Here is a 21,651-nt window from a genome sequence, read left to right on the forward strand (position 1 = left end):
CCCCCAGGGACTCTGGGGGGTGCACATAGGTACCCCCCTGCATTGTCATGGACATGGTGGCAGGCACCTCGCGGTGCCTGCCACCTTGTGCATGACAATGCACCGATCATTCCCAGTATTGTGGCGGGCGGTGGCAATGGAAGATGCCACCGCCACAGTGGCTGTGGCATCCTAATCGTCGGGGCGGGACCGCCACGCCACAGGCGGTTGGTCCCAGCTATGCTAGGGTGGCGGGCAGACAGAAGTCCGCCCGCCATCCTAATTGCCCCCTAAGTGCTTCTATAATTATTTGTATGATGGGTAGTTTGTATTAACAACATGTACTCCTTAATATATGAATAATACTATGCACTCTTCTTTATTCAAAGCTTGAACGTAATACACATGTATGCGTCATGGTCATTATCTAAAGGTTTATATTATCAGTATGTCTATTTATTACCAAAATTATTACTATTCGGGGGGAGTGGCTTGCAGCCGAGCATGGCGGCAGCCTAGAGAGTGAGCTCCGTAGTTAGAGCGGCCTCTCCACAAATCCGTGCACTTATCCGGCCAAGTCAAGATCTCTATTGGAGGGACCCGACGCCCGGAACCGGGCAGAGTCGGCGGCAGCAACCGCGTAGAGAATCCGACGCCGGATGGAGAAGTTCTTGCTGGAGGTGCCTGTGGCCTGAACAGTGGCCGAGATCCAGGGGCTGTCCTCACCGAAGAGTCCGACCGGAAGTGGAGAGGACGTGGACGAGACTCGCCGGAAGCGCCCGGCTGGAACGAGATGAGGCTGCGATGACCCCAAAGACTGCCAGAAATGCTAACCGGGACACTTTGGAGAAGCGGAGTCAGCAGTAGAGGGAAAGCGGAGGTGCCGCTGCAATTACAGTAAGCCGGACTGCGGGCTGTGATGCATGAAAGAGACGGCTGCAGAAAGGAGCGGGCCGCCATCTTGATATAGCGCAACCAACTATAAGATCGGGTGACTTCTAGCGCCCATAGTGGAAGGCGGCAACACATGTGTGCACCGTGAGCAAACTGCCCAGGAAAGATATTGCCACTTTGATAACTGCCCCGGGAGCGACTCGAGTAAAGTGAGCGAGTCCCGTGATTTCACTGCCACTTCAGCCGTTAGACCCGATTGGGGTCCGAGAGTTGAAAGTTGAGACCCGATACTGGGCACCCTGCCACTGAATTACCCCGGTAGGCCCCCAAACTGCACAAGAACGCAGCAGGTGACACCGAGGTGCTGAAGAGACCTGATGGCTGCCTGGCCCCACTGGCGCTGCAGTGCACCGACCCAAAGACAGGCTCCGGAGGAATACGGTGCAGCGACGACCGCTTCAAGGGCACACACGTTCCCGCAGTGAGTGGCGGACGGTTCTGCCGAACTAACTAAATCCTTGAAAATAGCTACTGCTGGAAGTCGGCCCGCACACAAGGTTCCACTCTGGCCCCTACTTAAACCGGGGGGAGCACGCCTGCAACAGCTGACACGGCAGCATGATGCCTGCATTGTGATCACCAACGTGCGGGGCGGGCGCCTGGGCAGCCGCAGATCCGATGCACAATAGCTAACATCGGCCCGGCACGCCTGTGACCGGCAGAGGCATAAATCGCACTGAGAGGCCTTCCACGGGAGTGATACGGGGCACAACGTCAGTAAATAAGGTGACAGTGCGCCCGGCGCTGACTACACGGCTTGCCAGTTACAGTTTGCCCGTGAATAGGGGCCCTCAGCGCTAGGATTCCCCGCCAGGTTGGAAATAAGGAGTGGCACCACCACAGGGGCTGAAATGAGACGCTGCAACACCTGCCTGATAACGACTGAGTGAGCAGTGTGTACCCATTGACTGTAAGTGCAGCAGGGGAGTAGTAGGCTACATCCCGGACACATAATAAATTGGTTCAGAATTCCTCGGATCCTCTTCCAAGTTGCCACGCATAGGGCGAACACTACGACGAGCGGATCGGGACGCGGGGGCTGCCAGCATGGCGGGCAAGGGCACAAAAGGTGGCACCATGCAGACCCGTATTGATAGATACGCCTGTGATAAAAGCACTTCTCCCCCAACTTACGGGAAGACACCAGCCGGTAAATCAACGGACGGACCGGGTGGGAAGAAGGCAACGCTGGATGACGTCATGAAGGCCTTGACGCAAGTTCAAGCGACAGTAGGCTCCATCTCTACTGAAATCACTCTCATCAGGGCAGACTTCCACAAAATGTCCGAGAAGGTGAGCTCCATGGAGGTGGTTACGAAATCTCTGGTGGAGGACGTCTCAGAGCTGCAGACGGCAATGGAGCGTATGTCGGCGGAGAATAAGGCATTGCGAGAAAGACTGGATGATCAGAAAGGATGCTCCAGGAGGAACAACATCAGGATCCTTGGGATTCCGGAGTCTGAGGGCACTAGAGCAATGGACCTCTATGTAAAGAAGCTGATAACAACGGAACTCCAGCCTAAGGCCCTGTCCATTTCTTTTCCGTTAAGAGAGCTCATCGAGTCCCGGGGGGACGGCCAAAACCGGGCGCGGCCCCGCGACCAATCCTGGCTAGGCTGTTCAACTTTCGGGACAGAGACGCCATTCTGCAGGCGGCACGAGTATCCCCACCTGTCAAAATCCAAAACTCCACGCTGGCCTTTTTTCCGGACTATACAGCGGAGGTCGCTCGCCGTAGGAGGACGTTCCTGGACGTGAAGAAGGAGCTTAGGGCGAGAGAAATTCCGTACTCGATGCTGTTCCCAGCCAGGTTGCGCATAGTGGCGGACAACAGGACCTGGTTCTTTGATACTCCTGAGATAGCCCAAGACTGGCTGGAAGGATGGAGGCCAGCCACTCAACCACGTCGTTCGAAAGAACTCCAAGGAATCAGGGAACAGGAAATTATCTGAACTCCCAAGCTTCAGGGTGTGAAATGGAGGAACGCTCGCCAGTAAGAGAAAGTGCAGATGAAGATGCGGACAAGGAACAGTAACCACCCGGTGAACGCAAGACACTGACATGACTAAGCAGACTGCCTAACGAACTGCCACTGGACACTGGGCTGAGGGCATCCAAGGAGAGTGAGAGAGGCCGCCGACTCCGGAGAGTCCTTCGCCCCAGCGAGCAAGTATCATTTGTGTGGGGGATGGGTTAAGCACTCTGCTAAGTTGGGGGGGCGGGCGGTTCCAAGTCCGTGTAGCAGGGGGACAGGGAAGTGGGGAGTTAAGGGAGGGGTTGTTTTCAATGTTTTTTAATTGTTTGACTCATGGAGGTTGGGTATGGCATAATGACACCGACACATCGGCCAGCACACGAATGGTTCAGGGGTCTCACTCCATAGCGCAAACATATCTTCCACTACAGGATGGAAATGGCACACGGGATGCAGGCTGATACCCTGGATGGGGATCTTCGCACAGGGCCGGTAGCACCACTGCAATTGATGTCTTGGAATGTGCAGGGGTTGGGAGATAAGATTAGGCGGGGGCTGGTTCTGCAGGGTATTCGAAGGTTGGGGCCCGCTTTAGTTCTTCTTCAAGAGACACACCTGGTGGGCACAGCCAGTCGAGCACTAGACAGACGGGGTTACCATATGATAGTGCATTCAGATTTCACCTCAGGTTCACGCGGGACGGGTATATTGATGCGGAAGTCATCCCCGTTCATACTACAGAATACTACAACAGACGGCCAGGGCCGCTTTGCGGCGGCACACGGACAGTGGGAGGGCAGACCGCTAAACATAGTGTCTGTTTACATTCCACCAGCACTCCATACGGTTGCCCTTCCGGACCTAGGGAAATTCCTCCTGGAGCTCCCGGAAGGAGACCTTATTATAGGAGGTGACTTTAACGCAGTGGCACATAACGTGCAGGACAGATTCCCGGTCCGAACACAGACCTCGGGCCCATCCTGCTTCAGTGAGATTCTGGAGGCACAGGGGCTGATAGACGTCTGGAGGCAGTTACACCCTAGTGACCAGCAATACACCTACTACTCCACTGTTCATAATAGTCTGTCTCGTATCGACTATTTCCTTGCCTTGGGCGACGGCCTCCTCACCATAGGTGACATACAGATTAGGCCAAGGGGCATCTCGGACCACTCTCCGCTCACATTGACTTTGTTGTGCCCAGAAAGGGCTCGAAAAAGAATATACCCTATTTTTCCAGGCTATATCCAAATACCGTCCATACGTAAGGAATTGAAAAAAGTGACTCAGTATTATTTTGCGGAAAACGCGGCTTCAGTAGCATCACCTTCGATCTTGTGGGAAGTCTACAAAACAGTACTAAGAGGACAGGCCATCACGACCATAACGGGACATAAGCGTACACAAAAGAGGGAACTGCTGGACTTAGAATTAGAACTTAATAGAGCAAATGCGGCACACATGGCGGACCCGACAGCAGACACGCTGCACTCGCTTCGGCTCTGCCAGCAGCTCCATGATGACCACCTGAGACGACGGAGAGTCGAGAACATTGCTGCAACAGCACACAGAGTCTATGACATTGGGGATAAGGCGAGTAAACTCCTGGCCTGGCTGGACAAAAAGAAGGGAGGTAATAGGAATATTCTGCAGTTGCGGGACTCCGATGGGACGCTACACACACGCCCATTGATGATAATAGAGGCCCTAGCTGACCACTACCAGGAGGTATACATCCCGGGTGTTGAAATAACACAGGAAGCGGCGACAGCGGCTCTCCACGGTGTGCCGACCCAGACCCTACCGCAAGAGGCAGTAGATGAGCTGGAAACTGACCTATCATCGGAAGAGATACAGTTAGCCATCAATGCGCTCCACTCCGTTAAAGCCCTGGGCCCTAACGGGATCCCTATCGAGTGGTACAAGGCAATGTCTGAAACGCTAAGTAAACCTCTACTGGCCATGTACACAGAAGGTCTGGAGCGGGAGATCCTGCCCCTTGACCAGCGTATGGCTACCATTGTGGCAATCCCAAAACCGGGCAAGCCGCCCACTGAGTGTACGTCCTATCGCCCCATATCACTCCTCAATGCCGAGGCCAAAATTCTAGCGAAACTACTGGCTACTAGACTAATGCCTCACCTCGCGCACTTGATCCATCCGGATCAATCGGGCTTTATGCCGCACAGGAGTACGGCGTTGAACCTCCGAAGAGTGCACGGAGCGCTGGCGCGAGCCCCATTATTAACGGGGCCGGCAGCCATCCTGTCGTTGGATGCCAGGATGGCGTTCGACATGGTGGAATGGCGATACTTATTCGCGGTACCTGCCCACATGAGCTTAGGCCCCAAATTTATCTCCTGGATACGGCTCCTATACGCGAGCCCGGTGGCACACGTGGCGGCGAACGGCCATATCTCCCGCGAGATACCGTTGGCAAGGGGGACAAGGCAGGGATGCCCGCTCTCGCCTTTATTATTCGCCTTAGTCCTGGAACCGTTGGCCACTATCATTAGGGCTTCCCCGCTACTGAGAGGAATTCGCTGGGGAGACAACTGGGAGGACAGGATCTCCCTTTATGCTGAAGACATGCTAATCTATTTGTCAGACCCAGAGAGGGGTATCCCGGTACTTCTGGCACTGTGTGATACAAACGGACAAACCTCCGGACACACGATTAATTGGACGAAGTCGGTAATTTACGAACTTAAGGGTCCCTGGCCGGATCTTCCCGCCGACTGCCCGTTGGCGGTGGCAGGCACCTCCTTCCGATATTTGGGGATCCACATCACCCGCGATGACAAGGTCTTTTCTGAGCTGAACTTGCTGCCATCGCTTACTCGACTTAGGTCTGACGTGAGGCATTGGAAGGCCCTTCCTCTGACACTGCTGGGGCGTGCAGCGCTGTTCAAAATGATGGCGCTGCCACGTTTTCTTTATGTATTGGAAAATACACCAACTCTAGTGCCGCCCTCATATTTCCGGAAAGTAACGGCGGAGGTGACTGGTTTGCTGTGGGGCGATCGCCCAGCTCGTGTAGCGCACATGAATCTCATCCGTGGCTGGTACGACGGTAGGATAGCCCTGCCGAATATACACTTATACTACTGGGCGGCGCAACTCAAGGTTCTTAACCAATGGCTGCATGCCCCACAGGACGATCCGGCCACCTCGCAGATAGAGCCCAGCTGGGCACGCACAGCCTACTGGCCCCGCTGTACCACAGGGGACTAGCAGCGAAACTGACGGGCCCGACCAGGCACACAGTGGCGCTATGGCACAAAGCGCAGGCGAGGCTCAAGTGGGGGGGTGTTATAACAAAACTTACACCTCCATGGGAGACCAAGGCGCTAGGTCATTTGAGACGTAGTAAGGGGTTCACTCAATGGGACAATATAGGCATCTCCACGGTAGGAGACATGTGGACAAAAGATGGGGTAATCCCCTTCGAACACCTCCAACAGCAGTATAACCTAGGCCCTAATATAACCTACCGCTATATCCAAATACGTCATGCGCTGCTGGCGGCGATCGAGACGGGTGCGGAGGTCCCGGAATCCTCCCCGTTGGAGGACCGCCTGCTTACTGACTATATACAGACTAGCGCCACTTCCCTCACATATCGAAAGCTACTGAATAACCTGCCTGACCCCTTATTTACACTGAGGGAGAAATGGGAGGGCGAACTGGGTGAAATGGACAAGGCGGACTGGAACGCTGCGATGGCTTCTCCGAAGGAGGCGGGCATATCGGCTCGATTCCCGCTGGTGCAGTTTAAGATACTGCACCGGATTTACTTCACGAGGGCCACCTTACACAAACTGCGCAGAGCTGACCACCCATATTGTCTCAGGGGCTGTGGGGGGGAGGGTACACTGTTGCATTCACTTTGGGAGTGTCCGACTATTTCAGAATAAACTTCACTACTTTAATTCCACGCTAGGTTACACAGCAGGTCACAGGGAATACATCAGCGTTTTTAGCTATTTGACCCGGCCTGGTCCCCTGCATGCACGCGCACACACATCATATCATTCGTATGGACCAATAATTACCAATATCAGCAGATATGTTGAGAATTGCTGTGACATGTGTACAGATTCATCCACTGATAACTCTGGGAAGATGGCCTATTTATCGGCCTGTCTTCGATCTGTGTGAAAATGACAACATCACGAAATACTGTCACAAAATGTGCTGCATTACGCAGCGTAATTTGCATTGTCTTGCTGCATAATTTATTCAATTGTGCCACACAATTTGGTCCTCTCCTGCCACACAATTCCAGTGGCCGTGAACAGTTGTACTGTCTACCTAGCCCCCCAGTCACCCATCACGCTTTCCACGTGCATATCTTTGTGTTCTTATTTATTTAATCAAACTCGCATTCCTTGTTTTAAAAGCAGTTTAAGGCCTACTGTGATGTCTGCGCTCCTTCAGCCGCCTTTCTGCTGCCAAATTTATAGGATGCCGGAGTCGTTTTTCCCCCTTTCGAGTACCGCCGGCCTGCGACCAGGAAGTCAGGCAGGCCGGCGCGACAACCGGAAACAGGAAGTAGGAGGGCGGGAGCCTACCCCGCCTCCCACTGAAGAGCCGCGATTGTTTGGAGCACCGGAGCAGGCAGGAGCCTACCCTGCGCCCCGGTGCCGAAGGAGGGAGGAAGAGTCCTGCTGCCGGGCCCTGCAGCTGAGGAGAGCCGCCGCACCAAGGAAGCCGGTGAGTGGGTTGCTGAGCTGCGAGGGCGGCGGGGCATGTGTGTGTGTGTGTGCGCGCGCGCGTGGGGGGGGGTGGCGGCTGTGTATGTGTGTGTGCGTGCGTGTGTGTGTATGTGTCTTGGAGTGCGTGTGTGTGACTGTGGGGGAGGGGGGGTGTGTGTGAGCGAGTGTCTGTCTGTATGCGCGCGCATGTGCACGGCGCGGGACGGGACGTGCGCGTTCGCGCACCCAAATCCAGGCAAAAGCTCGTACCACCCTCTTGTCCCTCCTTCCCCCGTAACAGACAACATTAGGTCTCCAGCTGGACACATGCATCCTTCGGATGCATTACCAGCTCGACCTAAAAAGTGAGCCTTCAATATAGTGCTGGGAGCGTGTAAAGTTCTTAGCCATGTGCAATTTTCGGTGCCTCTTTGGACCAACTATGCCCACATTTATCATACGTACTTCAGCTTTGATTCCTTTTATCAGACTAACCAATAATAAAATGTCATCATGATACAATATGCTAGCTTACAAACTCTCACAAAGCTCACCCTTAGAAGCCATTCATTAACAGTTTGAAAGGATTAAAGTAACCTAAATGTAGAGTGCGCTTTTTAACCCAAAGAAAAATAATTTGTATCTTTACCAACAGCAGCAGGGAAGACAAAATGTGTTTCTCCGTGCCAGACACACTCCTCTGGGAGGATCATTTGCATGAACAATCTAAATCCTATTAACTGGCTTTTAGGTAAAATTTTGGTTAGAGACAGATCACTTGCACGACCAACGTAAATACTATTAATCGCCCTTTAGGTAAAACTGTGTTTAGAGCCACATTACTAAACACAGAATGGGAAAGAGTGCTTGACATATTCCTTCCTACAATGCCCTGCGATCCATCAGACTTCTTCCTCGCCAGTGACCAAAAATAACCATACATGACATAGGGGGAAAATACAATAATCACCATTTCTTCCCTCTCTGTATGCATCCTACCAGTTAGAGGGGCCTGTTTCTCTCAAAGTTTCTCTCCTCTCAACAACATTCTAATCTAGACGACTAAATATGTAGAAAGATAACAGGAGATAAGAAAAGGGGAAAAAGAAAGGGCAATTGTGGGATCATGAAACTTAAGGACAGGAAGGAAGGAAAGCAGAACTAAGGATATATTACAATAGACATGTTTGGAATTCAACTTTAGATCCACCCTCTTCTACTGGCTTCCTTCAACAGTTCACCCCTTTCCCTTTGCCCATAACTTTTATGCATGGCTGATGGGGGCATCCTTGAATTATACTGAGTGCCAGTTGGAGACTCTGTCCATTACAGAGGATGCCTGAGGGACTTTCCTAAGCTCGACCAAGTCCTGGTGCCCGCTTCCTAAAAAGCACTGGAGGCAAAATACTCTACAAACAAAACTCTTTAGACTTTCGCCTAGCTGTTTGCATCTCTTTCCTGAAGACCCAATGACTAGCATGTTCAATGTGTGCCAGCTGAAATTGCCAATTAACTAAAAATGCTGATTTAGGCTGTTCGATTGACTTCTGAAATTAAGAGTCAAGTCAGTCTGGAGGTGGTGCTATTATGCTGTTTGCTACCAGTGCCTAGTACCTCCCCAAAAGAGCTTAGCATCTCCAAAATTCCTCAAGTCCAGTGCTAAGTTACAGCAGTACGGTGCTATTGTACTCACGCTCAGAGATATTGGTGACATCCGAGGTGACACAGATCCTCCATCACAAGCCAAGCACAGAAGCACTACGTATTGGTAAAAAGAAACAATTGCACCAATTCCGTTAAATCAGCACCTACTACATAGGAAGCACCAAGAGGGGCAGTTATTTTACCACGTCTGATTACTTTTAAGACCCAGATACCATAATACACTTTTGGAAGGTTTACTGACGTTATATCAACCTAAAAAGTATACAAGTAAAAAATATTGAGGTAAAAATATAGAATGCATAAATATCGACTCCCTACACTTAAATAGGGAAGTACAAAAATAGCGGGGGAAAACTGTTGAGGTAAAAAATATAGTTGTACAAAATATCGATATATATATATATATATATATATATATATATATATATATATATATATATATGTATGTATATATATATATATATAATAAAATAATAAATATTAAATAATACAATTAACATTTAAAAAATTAGATTGAATATACATTTTAACAAATATGAAAAATCAACGTAATTAAAATAGGTTAAACACATACTTAATAATTATATACATATATATGTATTTTAAAACAATTAATAAACTATTCATTTTATACTTTTAAAATTATATGCAATTTTACAAATATATATATATATTTATAACAATAACATAAAATCTAACACAAAAACATTCTATTATAAATTAAAACACTAAACTATTTAAAAATCTTTCAACTTAATTTTCCCACTCCAGTCAGTGCAACAGTAGAGAAAGTGTTGGATAGCGGAGGGGTAAAAATTACTATTCCCACTCCAGTGAGTGCAATAGTAGGGAAAGTGTTGGATAGCGGAGGAATAAAAATTACAATTCCCACTCCAATGAGTGTAACCGTAGGGAAAGTGTTGGATAGTGGAGGGGTGAAAATTACTATTTCAACTCCAATGTGGGCAACAGTAGGGACAGTGTTTGATAGTAGAGGGGTAAAAAATACTATTCTCCCTTCAGTGAGTGGAACAATAGGGAAAGTGTTGGATAGTGGTGGGATAAAATGTACTATTCCCACTCCAATCAGTCCAACACTAGGGAAAATGTTGGATTACAGATTTATATTCCCACTCCAGTCACTTCAAAATTATAAACAAACAAAATAACATTAAGAAACAATATATATATATATATAATTGCGTTAAAAATTTAAATATATTTAATATTAACAATTAAAAAAATAAGACATATTCTAATGTTAAATACATATGACAAATACCTACAAATATTATATTAAATAAAAGAAAATTACTTTTCAAACAAATATTTTTATTTGGAAAATATTCCGAAACATGAATTATTACATACATTTAGTTTATTTATTTCCTACCCTATAACACAGCACAATTCACAACCCTCATCTACATTTTTTAAAAGTGTATTTCCATAAATAACATAATTCATTACCAATTAAAGAAATATTATTATTAAAAAACAGATTAAAACTCACACAAATTATGTAACTTCCCACACTTTACCCCTATAATCCCCACAACCCACACCTAAAATAATTACACAATTAAAACTTATTTTCAATTAAGAAACTAATAGTATTTAACAACTAATTATAAAGTAAGCAAAATGTATGTACTCCCCACCCTTTACCTCTATAAAATTAAAACCCACACACGAAAAAATAAACAATTACCCTAATTAAATATCAATTAATTAATATTGATGATCAACTAATTATTAATTAAACATACATTACTTCCCACCCTTTACCCCTATAAACCCCACAACTTGCACCTAAAATTAATTACACAATTTTCATTTTTTATTTTTAAATATTATTAATTAAAAATAAATTACTTCCCACCCTTTACCCCTATACTCTACAACCCGCACCCCAAAAAATTATACAATTACAATAATTAATTAGCAATTAATTAATGAAATATTAATTAACAACCAATTAATAATTAATTAATTATAAATTACTTCTCACAACTAACACTATAAAATCTCAATTAAATAAATATCAATAAATTTAAAAAATCATAAATTTATTATGATTAATTTACTTCCCACCCTATTCCCCTATAAACCCACAACCTGCTACGGAAATAAAAAACAAAAAAAGTGATTAAAATAAAATTGATAACTACTAAAAATGTAACACATATATTAAAAAACAAACTATTCTTATACAAGAAAAATACATCACACACATTTAACCCTTTCTGTGCATTGGACGACCCCGGCCCCGACGTGCGTGTGCAGAGGACGGCCGGGGGGCGTCCGAACCACGCCCACCCATTATTTCACCCGCACCGGGGCGGAATTCGCGCTGCAGTCAACGGGTTAAAATATATACTAAAATGCATAACACTAATTTAAAAAATCGATATTTTAAACAACTATATTTTTGCCAACTATATTTCTTACCTTAAAATGTATATTATTGACCACAATATTCTTGCTGTCAATATTTCTGACTCACGATATTTAGGACTTGATATTTCTTTAGTTCGACATTTCCAACTCGATATTCTGTCTGCACACTCTTTTGGAAAATGTTAAATCTCAGAACATGAGACGGAGAGTGCAAATAGGAAGAGAGTGCAACTGAGGGACAAAGGGCCCGATTAGGATGGCGGTTGGACTTGCGTCCGTCCGCCTGCCACCCGATCGGAAACAGGACTGACCAGCTAGCTGTTGGCGGTCTCTACATAGGGAGTACGATGCGACCGTCCCGACCGTCTGCAAGGCAGTCGCACCGCGTATTCTTTGCATTGCGGCAGGTGCTGCTGGCTGCAGCACCCGCACCAATGCAAACAAGCATTTGCAATGCAATCTGTCTCACCTTTGGGCCTTATATGTATTTAGCTATGCAGCACATTAGCCTGGGTGCTGAAACAGCTACTGTTCTTTAACATGGAGGGAAAGTAAGCACCAAACAGTGTGACACCCCGGGTATGGCAACACATGGAGAGAAATATTGCCTTTCAGCAGGAAACGGTATAGTCCAAAGCTCTGTTTTTAATTTAAAATCAGGGCCTTCAGTGGTCATATCACTGAAAATGCAAGATTTGAAAAAAATATTATTGTCTACGGGTGCTCATGGAAGACAATTTCTATGGACTGGAATCTAGAGAATGCAAAAGTGATTCTGGTATTTTACTGACCTCTGCTGGTCGTTTTCTATCAAGAAAGTTAAATAGAGGCTGTTGCCAGAATTTTTTTTAAAAGAAAGTCCCTCAGCAGAAAGCAATTCTGGTATGTTACTGACCTCTACTAGTTGTTTTCTATCAAGCAGTTAAATAGAGGCAGTTGAACAAGCAGAAAGCAATTCTGGTATTTAACTGACCTCTACTGGTCGATTTCTATCAAGATAGTTAAGTAGAGGCAGTTGAACAGAAAAAAAGTCCCTAAGCAGAAGCAGACAAGTCCTAGGGCTGATCTCCAGAGCCCACAAAGTACATTCACATATAAGTATATACTAAAGTATATACAAGAGGTCTTGAATGCTCGACCTAAAAATGCACCCTGTACATATCCCTGCACTACGTGGCAGGCCATGCGGTGCCTGCCACAAGGTGCAGGGATATGTAGGGGGACACCATAGGTGCCCCCACGTGCCCACATATGAGAGCCGGGGGAGGGGGGCGGCTACGACCCCCAAAGCCTCTTTCTACCTGCCTGTTCATGAGGGGTTAACCACCATGAACAGGCGGGCGGAAAGGGACATAATAATCCCTATGGCAGTGTCTGGTAGGCACTGCCACCATTGGAGGGAATACAGCCATCTCCGCTGCACCGGCGCACTCAATTAGCCGGTCGGATTTGTGGTGGTCGGTCTTTCCAACTGCCACCCATTCACCCGCCACCCATCCACCCGCCATTGAAATATGGCGGGCAGACATGATGGGTTCAATGGCAGTGCGACCGCCACCAATGGGCTGTCGGTGGCGGTCTCACCGTCATCCTAATCGGGCCCCAAGTTAGTACACAGACTAAGCTGACACACCCAGAAGAAACATGTTACCACCCTAGTGTATCACTTGCCTAGCATAAGCTCAGAGCATGGTTATGAAGACTATCCTACCCAAGACAGTTAAACACATTGTAATATTCCACGTGCTAATATTGCTCAGTTGTTTTTTTTCATTTCAACTGGCAGACAAAGAGGTCTGAATATTTAAACCTTTTAGAAACTTGCTTGATAGTTGATTCTTAATTAAAAAGTATTCAGATTTGCTAACAAAATTGGGATAGACATGTCAGTTTATTTTCATATATACTGCATTATCTAGGGCATACGCGGACACACTGACCCAGCCACTCTTACAGATATACCAGGAAGCCCTTGATAAAGAAGTCCTCCCTCCTACCATGAGACAGCGGGAAATATGTAAGATCCTGAAGCCAGGTGGTGACAGCTGCGAACTCCGACCGTCCAAGCACCATGATTAACAGGGACGCGAAAATACTATGCAAGCTCCTTGCTTCCCGCTTGGGACCCCAGAAGCCGCACCTCGTGCATGAAGATCAATGCGGCTTCATACCGGGCCGCAACACTACGATGAACTTGCCTCGTCTAACGCCTGTTATGCAGGAAGTGAAACATCGGGAAGAGGAGATGGTACTCGTATCGATAGACGTAGCAAAGGCGTTTGACACAATAGATTGGGGTTACCTCCTACAGGTCCTCAAAGCCGTGGGGTTTGGACTCCAGTTCTGCTGCTGGGTCAAAATACTGTACACAGAGCCTCTGGCGCGGGTGAGACTGGGAAGGGCTCGGTCCGAGGAATGGCCTCTAGAGCGAGGCACCCGTCAGGGGTGTCTGATTTCTCCAAGTCCTCTTCGCCCTAGCCATCGAGCCCCTGGCGGTGCGCGTCATCAGCGTGGGAGACACGACCCATATTGTTTCCCTGTACCAGGATGGTGCTCTTTATTACCTAACATACCCCCGAGTGTCCGTAACCAGCCTCCTTCATCACCTGCTTCGGAGAGGTCTCCGGCCTGCGAGTCAACCGAAACAAATCGTTGATTTTCCCCTTGTTGGGAATAGCCGCTAGCCCTTTGGAGGCCCTTCCAGACTTGGAACTCAGATGGGAACGAGCTCACTTCCGGTACCTCGGGGTCCAGATTGCTCTGGACAACGCCCAGTTAATAGCCCTAAACCTGGACAGGGTCCTGACGGCTCTCAGTCACTCTGTGACTTTTTGGAACACTTTACCATTGTCCCAGATGGGTAGACTCGCAGTGTCTAAAATGGTGATGCTACCCAGGTGCCTATACGCACTTCAGAACTCACCCTGTCCGGTTCCGGCACGAATCATTAAAGCAGCTGAATACAATTCTTACATCACTACTGTGGGCTGGACGGCGTTGCAGAGTAGCTCTACCACACTGACACATAGATACGAAGGCGGACTAGAGGCCCCACGCTTTGATTTATACTACTTTGCAGCCCAACTCCAGCACGTGTCCTGTGGTTGGAGAAAGCGAACAACTGGGAAAAGCGGCTTCTCGCGGGCTGGGTAGACCCGGAAGCCCTCCAAGTGGCAATGATGAGGGGGAGGGCAGTAGAGGGGAACTTGCCATACATGGTGCGTCAAACTGCGAATATTTGGCAGCAATATGTAGAAAAGGTGCCCCGACAGGCGCCGTTCTACAGAGAGATTCCCATCTGGATATTGGCCCCAGTCAGGGACATGAGCACCCACATGTCCTTTCAAGCTTGGAGAGAGGGCGGATGTCAGGTCCTCGCGGATCTCTATCCAAGCGAGATGTTCCTAACGTATGATCAGGCCTGTGACTGCTTCGCCCTTGGGCAGGGTCACTACTTATAATACAGGGGGATCCAGGAAGTAGTAAAAATTACCTGGCCTCAATACCCAGACATTCCACAGCCGAGAAAAACCCTGGATCAGCTCCATACCTGTGGCTCCGGACGCAGAAGGATATTGCTCCTATACAAGGCCATGAGACCGGACTCGGCTGCCCAGCCCCTGTTGTCACAGGCAGCATGGGAGCGGAACCTAAATGTGCAAATAGAGGACGGGACTTGGACGGCCATCTGCGAACTTACACACACAGTCTCATGCAACGCCAGGTTTAAACTGATCCACTATAACTTCCTACACCGCACCTACCTTGCCCCGGCGAAACTGCGCGCATCTCAAATAACAATGATGGCAGGTGCCCCAGCTGTGGCGCAGAGAAGGCAGACTTTCTGCACTTGGCATGCCCTGAGAGGCAGCAGTTCTGGGCGCAGGCGAGGAAAAGGTGCGAACGAGCACGGATCTCTCCATACGAGAAGAACCAATCCAACGCTTGCTGGCCCATGTACACAAACCTAAAAATAAAAAAATTGCATATACACTGCTGCAGCTCATGGTGGTCCTGGCCAGACGTAGAATAGTTATAAATTGGATGGGGCAAATAAGCCTGGATGTAGCCGCATGGATACGAGATGTCAGAGAGTGGGCTCTAGCGGAAGAAACACACATGGAATTAACTCGCAAGGATGATAATCCACAGGCAGACCTCATGGAGTGGCGAGAACTGTATAGCTTGGCCCTCAACTCCGGGGCGGAAGAGGGCGCCCAGAGTGACACTGCATCTAGTGGGAACTACTCAGATGCGGGGGAAGACCGGGGTGGGGAGGATTCAAGGGGTCAACTGCAATGATGCCCCCCCCCCCCGTGTTTACAGTGAACCATGATAACGCCTAAAATGTATTTCTCATGGTCAAGTATACCACAGCTTTAATTTGGGATCGTGCCCTGGGCTCTTCAGGGCTTATACTCAAGATACCTATGATCTACTGTATGCTGTAATGTTACATTACTTACATGTTCATTAGATTTAAGCTTTGGTTTTAAAAACAAAAAACCCTACAAAACTATTTTGCAAGACAGAACACGATCCAGTTATTTCAGTATACTGAGCGAGGTATCAGAAAAGCATAATTTAAAACAAAAACATTGAGTTGGATTGCACATAAAATAAAAAATCCCATGAATTTCCACAGAGGGGTTCTTGTGCTCTAAAATATAAAAAGTGGTAAATATACTTTTCTATCATGAAAAAGCCAACTCATAAGAGCTAACTTAGGGGTCCATTGCTATGGCGGGGGGACACCGTCGCCCGCCACCGCAATGGCTAAAGGGACCATAGGTGCGGCGGTCCCGCCTTTCTCATTAGGATGCCCCTGCCACACTGGCATTTCTTACATTGTGGCGGACGGTGCTGTCAGCAGCACCCGCCGCAATGTAAGAAATGCGTGTCGTGCATTTGCATGCACAACGTGACAGGCACAGCGTGGTGCCTGTCACCTTGTGCATGCAAATGTAGTGTGGTACCATAGGTACCATCCATGTGCACCCCAACCCCCCAACACCCTGGGGGCCCGCAATGGGCCCCCAAAAGCAAAAACCGCATGCCTTTCCAGGCTGATCACCGCCATCATCCTAATATGGATGGCGGTGTCTTGCAGACACCGCCACCATATTAAACATGTTTTCCGGTCGGTGGAAGAGTCAACCGGTGGAAAAGCCCCATCCGCCGCGGACCCCCCAGCCATCCTAATATGGTATGGGGTCTTTTAGGTATGGATGGCGGGCGGATCGCCCCCGCCGGGGCAGCAGTGGCTACCACCGGCCCGGCGGGGGCGATCTGCCCACCATCCTAATGGGGCCCTAAATATTTAAAGCAGTTATTTCCCAAGATTTTGAAATCAAACAAATGGAAATGTTGTATGAGCCTGCAATTCAAGAAGGAAATAACAGAGAAAATGTATTGCACTACAAGAATAAAAGATGTCATAAAACATGAAAATGGTTTCCTTGGTCTTATCCTCACACCAATACAGGTCATCTTCCCTCAGCCACAGGGTCTTTAATCTGGGATTACCAAAATAATAATATTCCTGACATTATTTTGCAATATCTTGCAGTTTATACTGAATGTCTAAAGTCACCTCTTTGTACATCCTGATATCTTCAGGGAACAGGTTAATACCATCATTCTGGGCACTGAATAGAAGCTACAGGAACCAATACAATAACCCACTGATTTTGTTTTTATTTGTATTAGTTTTTACATAGCATGAACATGGCCCGAGGGCATTACTCTACTTCACATGAGCACCATCTTACATTATGCATTTTTAAGCGCAGTGAGAAGAAGGGGATTTGCCCAGAACCGCAGGTTTTGAGCCTAGGCCGGAACTCGAATCTGGCTGTTAAGGTTACATTGCCTCTCCTGGGTCCTTATGCACTGGCGAATTAAAACATGGTACCAAATGCTAAAATAAAAATCGTTTAGCACTTTCAGTCATATGGAGTAATTAATCATTCAAAGGACGTTTAAACCCTATTAGTTACGTTATCAGTTATGTTAGTCATGTAAATCGCTACATACATTTCAGATGATCACTTGCGGCGATGTTTTCACTATGTCTGTGACTTCAGTTACAGTATACACATTACTGACTAAATAGGCTTTAACAGGTCACAAAACATTCCACTTGCTCACACACCAATTGTTCTGTGATATTTAAAAACAAGGGTCCGCAGCTCTGTCACTGTTGATTCTTATATTAGGTTGGTGAAAATAGCAACAGCCAAGTTATGAAAAATCCCCAAGCTGGAAATTTTTCAGGCTCGCCCAATCAGTTAAGCCTAAACTTCCAAAGTTCCTCGGGTTCTTTGTGCCTCCTAACATTATCATGTCCTTACGTTCCTGGCCCAAAGTTGTCTGAAATAATCAGAGAGCAAAAAACAAATACTACTAATATATGCCCCAACTGTCAAGGCAAATATGCATCTTACTGAATCTGCCAATCATAAACACCCTGCCTCTTAGTTACAAGCACAGCACTGTTATAAGACAGCTTTTTTCAGTTAATGAAAATGTATCTCCTGTACCATATATTAAAAATTACAGTACAAAAACAATGGTGATCTTGAAGTGTCTCTGCAACAAGTTTAATATTAATAAAATGTATTTTATAGGCAAACGTTTTGCTTTTTAAACCACCCACTGCTGAACAGGTCATCAATAGTGCAGAACTAGGGGTCAGCACCTATAATAGAATTTAAAAAATGAAAAACTGTTGTAATTTAAGAAGATATGCGTTTAGCCTGTGGTATACCTGTGTGTTCTAGAGAGGCACATTGTAAATATGTATGCATATAAAAGCTTAAATGGCAACACTATACTCTGAATTTCTTTGGGTTCTAATATAAACTTGTCCATCTAGAATTACCCTCACTAAATAGTATACACTGCTCTCGTGGGAGATTTTTGCCCTGATGAAGTCTCCACCGAGCAGCAATTTGGGGGCCGAAACACATCACTATTTTGTTCTGCTAAATTTTGGAATGGTCTTGGACTGGATGCTGTCAAAGATAATAAGCTTTGCTAAAGCATTTTTTTTAGGCAATTAACATAGTTGCCCAGATACATAATTACCACCACGATGTTTGAACCATAATTGTACAACATATTCAATATGTGCCAGTGGTCAATGACAGAAACCCATACATCATATAGTCCAAAGTGTTTTCCCTGAGTCATATAGAGTTAATTTTCGGAGGCATATTTTGAATAACTGAAAGTAATTATCCTTGTTAAAAGCAATACATTTTTAACAAAGAGCAGAATGTATACTGTATCATATTTGCAAATGTATCTTTAGGACACATAAAGATACATTTGCAAATATGATATGTTAGTTTGGTAAGGCTTATTCTCATTAAAACCGAAGCAAAACCATGCACCAATCCCCTGCCAAATGGACAGGACTAGCAGTTCTTATCTGATGGGATCACACTGCTGAGAGAGAGAGAGAGAGAGAGAGAGAGAGAGAGAGAGAGAGAGAGAGAGAGAGAGAGAGAGAGAAATTCTAGCCTGCTAGCTTCCCCGAGGGTGTAAAATCAGGCGATCCTAATCTTACAGGTTCGTGGATGTACCAGCATGTCTCTTGCTCAAGGTACACAGATTACACAGGTCATGCTATAAAGAAGATGTTCCTCAGATTATAGTTATCTCTTACGTTCAGTAAACAGACAGCAGTTTGCTGTTTTGTAATGCAGTTCCTAAAATGTTAGACCTTGCCTGAGCTCTTTAATTAGACACGCTCTATCATGTTAAGATTTATAGACAGCAACGTTTTCTACAATGGTGCAACTCTTTAAGCCTCAGACTTCAAACGAATGAGCTATACCGAGGTAAAACAGCACCTATTGCCTCAGGACGTAAACAAATAAACAGTCCTTCATGGTACAAAACACATACTCGCGCCTTAAACAGGAGAGCGGCCATAAGGCTTAAACGTAAAGGTCCACTCTCCGAGAGCAGAAATATTGCTCAAATTACACAAAAGGTATGGCTTGAGGCCTTAAGAGTATGCTTCACGTGATGCAGATCTAAACTGCCCAGAACTTAAACAGTGGAGCTATCCTTCAAGGAGCACAGATTCTAAAAATGCACAATGTTCAGGCAGCAGAGCTACCCCTAAGATCCCCAATTTCACACGTGTTGGCCTCAAGTGTTAAACTGTTGTTACAGGGTTGGACTGGGTCTACAGTCACCCACAATCTGCCTCTTCCTCTAAATCAACAATGCACCCACTACTCAACAAGCTGCTGTGATCATCCTGATAAGCAACTCCTGCGCCTGTTAGTTGGTAGTTCATCTACCAATGAAATAGCTTAAGTGTGTTATCTTTCACTTCCATTTCCAAGAGATAAATAACTCTATTTTGTAATGTGCAAAAGTATTTTATTATCAAAACTCCAAAGCAAGCCTAAACCAGGGATAGCTGGAGATGTTTGTTGATAGAGGCCTAAAAATAGACAGGGTGTCGAAGACGGTGATGGGCAGGAACAAAACACTTCTAAATACAACGCTATCTGTAAGACTACTCAAGCATTCCTAAACTGCCTCTTTTCTATAATACGCAATCACCCTCAGTGTTTGCCTCTTCCACCAACAAATCTGTCTTCTGGGGGCACAGATATAGGAGGTGGTTGTGAGTTTGTGAATGTGCCATTATGCTCAATTCTCCTGGAGATTCTGGCCAGTTGTGCGAGGGGGGGAGAACGACGAGGGAATAGACATTGGACCTGTGCTCTTATTGAAATGCCCCCAACTTCTGCCCTCTCACAGACACCTTTCACCTGTGTGGCCGTCTCATGTCAAGAAAAAAAACACACCTTTCTCTTTCATGGCTGGGGAAGGGGTGCTATTTTTATTATTTCTGGGCATGTTGAGAGGCTAGGGAGCTGGGGCTCGATGACGGGTTGGGAGCACGGCAATGACCTACTCAATTTGAATGCGTAGGTAATACAACCAAGGCGTGAAATGAAAGGTTCACTACCAGGAATAACTGAAACGGACCAGATGTGTGATGGAAAGAGGTGATAAACGGGGTGACGAGTGAGCTGTCCCGCATTCCCCTTTTGGGGAAAGGGAGGCCGCGAGACACATCTGATCGCACAGTGAGTGACGTTACCAATGATCTAACCTCAGCCATGTTGCAGCTGTTGACGTCTAAAATGCGTATACGCTGTCAAATAATGGCATCTGGCGTTTATTTTATTTATTTATGCATTTTTATATAGCGCGGACTTTACCCGAAGGCGTCAGAGCGGCTATATACATTTGATAAGAACCTAGCAGCGTAGGGAAGGCTTCGTCCTCCCCACCTCTCACATAAAAAGATGCAACCCATTCCTCTTCAAGAACATACATTTCTAAATACTTATTTTCCTACAAGTAGATCAACAACATGACTGAGGTGCGGCGCCAGCCTTCTCCATCCGCGGTAGCTAGGCGATGGCGGACCGGAGGCAGGTGGCGCAGCATTTTCTGTCCAAGACACCCACCTCGCCACCCGATGCCGCCTTCCCGTCCGCGGCGCCCCTGCTTCGCTATTCGCTTGCTCCCACTCCGATGGCAGCGGCGGGCCCGAATCCGCCGGTGGGGTCTACGCGGGAAGCGGGCAGGAGGGATGCTCCCGCATTGCTGTTTCTTGCTCAGCGGCCCCCGCTTGCATGGTTACGGTGGGTCTCCCCGGAGCCGTCGGCAGGGAGAGGACCGAGGAGGACTGCCTCTCGCGCCCTCCCTCGCACTCTATTGGCTACTGGGGCTTGAAGGCGGTCCGGGATTGGACTCGCTCTTTGCCTGTTGGGCTCCATGGCTCCTCGCGCCCCCGCCCTCTGTCTGATGGATCGTGAGATGGAGGGGGGAGCGGGCTCTGTTTTTGTTGCTATGCAGGTGAGGCGGCACATGGAAAAAGCTGGAACGCACCGAGGCGCGGGAGGGGCGGGCATGGGCGCTGGAAGGAGTTGGAGCTTATAA

The 21,651-nt window shown here is 47.2% G+C and overlaps 1 protein-coding gene across 7 annotated transcripts in view; it reads right to left on the minus strand.

The window, feature by feature from the left end:
* Positions 1–21,404, minus strand: part of PELI3 (pellino E3 ubiquitin protein ligase family member 3) — a 306,160-nt gene extending 284,756 nt beyond the window's left edge. For 5 of the 7 annotated variants that reach the window (XM_078660792.1, XM_078660790.1, XM_078660793.1 and 2 more), the window contains exon 1: positions 21,177–21,404. The gene's annotated coding sequence lies outside the window, so the exon portion shown is untranslated. The remainder of the gene's footprint in view (positions 1–21,176) is intronic. The other 2 variants (XM_078660795.1, XM_078660794.1) reach the window with 1 other exon arrangement.
* Between the last annotated feature and the right edge of the window lie 247 nt (positions 21,405–21,651).

The sequence above is a fragment of the Lissotriton helveticus genome, chromosome 9, assembly GCF_964261635.1.
Source record: "Lissotriton helveticus chromosome 9, aLisHel1.1, whole genome shotgun sequence".
Taxonomy (NCBI): domain Eukaryota; kingdom Metazoa; phylum Chordata; class Amphibia; order Caudata; family Salamandridae; genus Lissotriton; species Lissotriton helveticus.